This window comes from the organism of the source record quoted next, unplaced genomic scaffold (genome assembly GCF_019419815.1).
Source record: "Pyrus x bretschneideri cultivar Hongxiangsu unplaced genomic scaffold, Pyrus_bretschneideri_v1 Contig9, whole genome shotgun sequence".
Lineage (NCBI taxonomy): Eukaryota > Viridiplantae > Streptophyta > Magnoliopsida > Rosales > Rosaceae > Pyrus > Pyrus x bretschneideri.
Window position 1 is genome coordinate 5,429,005 of NW_025999831.1, and position 4,281 is coordinate 5,433,285.

The following is a 4,281-nucleotide window of genomic DNA, read 5'->3' on the forward strand; positions in this document are numbered from 1 at the left end:
ATTTCATGTACTTGAGGGCTAGACACTTAAACCCTTTGAAAGGCTAAGTGAATCTCCCAAGTGTTGATGTTGTATCCCTTTACAAATGTTGATTCATCATTGGAAATCGGGTTGGATTCAAGGCTATCGGGTACAAATCATGTTGGGAACTGAAGTTGCTTCCTTGTAAAGGGATACAGTTAGAAGACATAAAATATCACTCATTGCGAATAGCGTATCTTCACTTGTAAATTTTGTAATTGAAACAATCTAATTTCTTAACCATCATTTGAAGATCATTCCTACAAAAAAAATCATTCAAATTATAGATCCTTTATGCATCCAAATGTATAAAACAAATCGATGGTGTGAATCAAATAACATATTCATAATGATGTTGAAATATCCACATCAATCGTATCTTTGAGAAAACAAGAGTTTAAATATCTTAATCATACTCCAACTAATATCTAGGCATTTTGTAATAATACCCCACACTTGATGGATTGTGCAAGTCGTAATTAACAAGTTAGGGACAATATCGGTGTTGTTGGAAGTCGACCTTTGGCCTGTCTCTCTGATAATTCTATATGGTATCAAAGTCAGGGAGCGGTCATGTACTACCACATGATGGGTAGTCCCATTGGCCCTAAGCGATGATGGTGGATCCCTTGGCTCCGAGTGTAAGGTGAGACTCCTTAGCTGCACTTGGTTGTCAATGTGTGAATCTCCCACGTGTGACCCACATGAGGTGGTCGTGTTGAAATATCTCACATCATCCGTATCTCTGAGAAAATAAGAATTTAAATATTTCAACCTCACTCTAACTAATACTAAGGTCTTTTGTGATAAAACCCACACTTTATGGATTATGCAGGTGGTAATTACCAAGTTGGAGACAATACCAATACTATTGGAAGTGGACATTTAGCCCGTCTTTCTGATATTTGATATGGTATCAGAGCCAAGGAGCAGACTCGTACTACCACGTTATGGGTGGGTCCCTTGGCCCCACGTGTAGGGTAAGTCCCCTTGGCTTCGCTTGGTTGCTGATGTGTGGATCTCTCACGTGTAACCCACTAATTGGGTCCCACATGAGGGGTCAAGTTGAAATATCTCACATCGACCGTATCTCTAAGAAAACAAGAGTTTAAATATCATAACTCGAGTCCAACTAACAACAATGCCTTTTGTGATAAAACCCCACAGCTTACGGATTGTGTAGGCGGTAACTAATAAGTTGAGATTGTTAGAAGTGGCCCTCTGGCTCGTCTCTCTAATAATTCTACATCCTATCAAAGTTAGGGAGTGAGCCCCTACTACCACGCACTCCAACTAATACTGAAGTCTTTTGTAATAAAAACTCACACCTAATGCATTGTGAAAGTGCATTACTAAGTTGGGTGATAAAACCTCACATTTGACGAATTGTACAGGTGCTAATTACCAAGTTAGAAACAATATCGGTACTGGAGAACCTTTGATCCATCTCTCTGATAATTATACAAATGAAACCGTCCATTTAAATTAGGGAAAGTTGAGTTGTTTCCCAACGGGATGCCAATACTATTTCAAATTTTTTCAGTTCCTATTAAATACATTCTTGATGTAGAAGTCCATTGCACACAAGACAAGACCGCAACTACAATGTTGCAAGTAAAAGTGCAACAAATCTCTATAAACTCCCAAATTTTTAAATGCTTCGTCCAAATCTCCCAAAACCCTCACAAAACCCTCTAAACCAACATAGCTTTGAACAAAACTACAGAGACATCTGCAACCTCCTCCTCTCTCTAACCCACTCAAGGTCCCTCCTAAAGGGTCTCCAGCTCCATTCCCATGTCCTCAAATCAGGCCTCCAAACCATCCCTCTCGTCTCCCACCATCTCATCAACTTCTACTCCAAGAACCAACTCCCCCTTCATTCCCGCCAAATTTTTTAAGAAACCCCACATAAGTCATCCACCACTTGGAGCTCAGTCATCTCCTCCTTTGCCCAGAACGAGCTTCCGGTTCTTGCCATTGAGTACTTTCGTCTTATGCTTGGCGCGCAACTGCTCCCCGATGACCATATATACCCGAGCGTCGCCAAGTCCTGCGCGATTTTGAATGGGGTTGACGTTGGGAAGTCTGTGCATTGCCTTGCGGTGAAGACTGGGTACGAGTTTGATGTGTTTGTGGGGAGTTCTGTAGTCGATATGTATGCAAAATGCGGAGAGATAAGGGATGCTCGGAAGGTGTTTGATGAAATTCCTAAGAAGAATGTGGTTTCTTGGAGTGAGATGATTTATGGGTATACTCAATTGGGTCATGATGAGGAGGTTCCGAGACTATTTAAACAGGCCATGGTTGATGAGATAACCGTTAAGAATCTTGGAATGTGGAATGCAATGCTGGTCGCATGCGCCCAGCATATGCACACGAATAAGGCTCTTGATCTGTTTAAACAGATGGAAAGTGCAGGGATGAAGCTGAATTTCATTACGTTTTTGTGCGTGCTCTATGCTTGTAGCCATGCTGGGTTAGTCGAAAGGGGGCATTATTTCTTTAGGCTCATGAAAGAGTATGGGATTGAGCCAGGCGAGCAGCATTACGCTACCCTGGTGGACTTGCTTTGCCGTGCTGGAAAATTGCAGGAAGCAGTTTAAATTATTGATGAAATGCCTATCGAACCAACAGAATCTATATGGGGAGCTTTATTAACGGGTTGTCAAATCCACGGTGACACTGAATTGGCAGCCTCTGTGGCTGACAGAGTCTTTGAGTTGGGTCCTGTGAGCTCTGGCCTGCGTGTACTTTTGTCTAATGCTTATGCTGCTGCTGGAAGATTTGAGGAAGCAGCAAAAGTCAGGAAGATGCTAAGAGACTGAGTAATGAAGAAGGAAACGGGTTTGAGCTGGGTTGAGGAGGGAAACAAGATTCACACATTCGCAGCTGGGGACAGGACTCACATGAGAACTAAAGAGATTTATGAGAAGTTGGAGGAGTTAGGGGAGGAAATGGAGAAAGCTGGTTATGTTGCAGACACAAGTTTCGTGCTAAGAGAAGTAAATCGCGAAGAGAAAGATCAGACAATTAGGTATCACGGTGAAAGACTAGCCGTAGCATTTGGTCTTATTACCTTTCCACCCGATAGACCCATTAGGATTATGAAGAACTTGCGTATTTGTGGCGATTGTCATACTGCAATCAAGTTTATGTCCAAGTGCTCAGGAAGGGTTATCATAGTGGGGGATAACAACAGGTTTCATAGGTTTGAGGATAGTGCACATGCGGAGATTATTGGTGATTTCTTAACAAATCCACTAACCATTAACTAAAAGATGGTCTGAATAGTCTAAACTCTTGTTCACGATGCTTCTACCGACTAATAACAAAGTCACACCAGCAGAACTTCTAGTCGATCATTTTGATAGATTTTTTGTTGGATGCAACAAGAGAGGGTGATCCATTTTGCTTGAACCCTTTTATTTTTCCACTAGTCAGTTGTAAGCACTTGTACATCCATATGTTTTGACTTCTATACCGATTATCAGCATGTAACGGATTCAAGCTATACAGCTCAAGAATTTTTCTATGTTACCGAATTATGTCCAGAGTTGTATTTTTGCAATGCTTGTTGGATGAAGAGAGCGAACTTGTTTGATCCCCACGTATAAACTTAGTAACAAGCCTAAAACTAAGAAATGTGACAAGAGAACCAGAAAGATACATGAACTGTTGGGTTGAAAGCAAAGCGTTTGAACCAATAAAAGAGGGTTCGAACATACTTGGGGTTTTCAAGCATTGCGAGGGGCTCTCGGAAGGGCTCGAGTGGCTGAGCTTAACGAAAATTCAGTAACTAGCAACTGGAAAACTTGACAACCTCTTCCATTTGATATGTTGAAACAACGGAGGAAGAAACCTTCAGCCTTATGACTACCATACAAAACAAAGTACAAGTCCACTATTCACCCTCAAATCCTAAGAGATGCAATTCAGAATGTCAGGCTCAATCGCTCCATGACTGCCTAATATAAGAAAGTACCATCAAATAAAAAAGAAATATAATTACGAAATAAAATAGTATTATTATTTTATTTTTTTATGTGGATTAGTGTCAAAGTACATTGGGATTCTATGAGATTATCCTGATCTTTGGCCAAATGAACGGGAGTAAATATGCCGCGCCTACAAATTTAACAACTCAAAATATTTACCCTAAACGGTGTCCAAAATCTGTAACTATGGCTGTCATATTGCAGTTGAGATTTGCATCATACCGAGAGCCGCCTAGGCTCTGCCTTTAGACCGCCTAGACCA

The 4,281-nt window shown here is 41.1% G+C and overlaps 1 pseudogene; it reads left to right on the top strand.

Moving 5' to 3' along the window:
- The first annotated feature begins 1,555 nt into the window (after positions 1–1,555).
- On the top strand, positions 1,556–3,575 carry LOC103927757 (annotated as a pseudogene).
- The last annotated feature ends 706 nt before the right edge of the window (positions 3,576–4,281 follow it).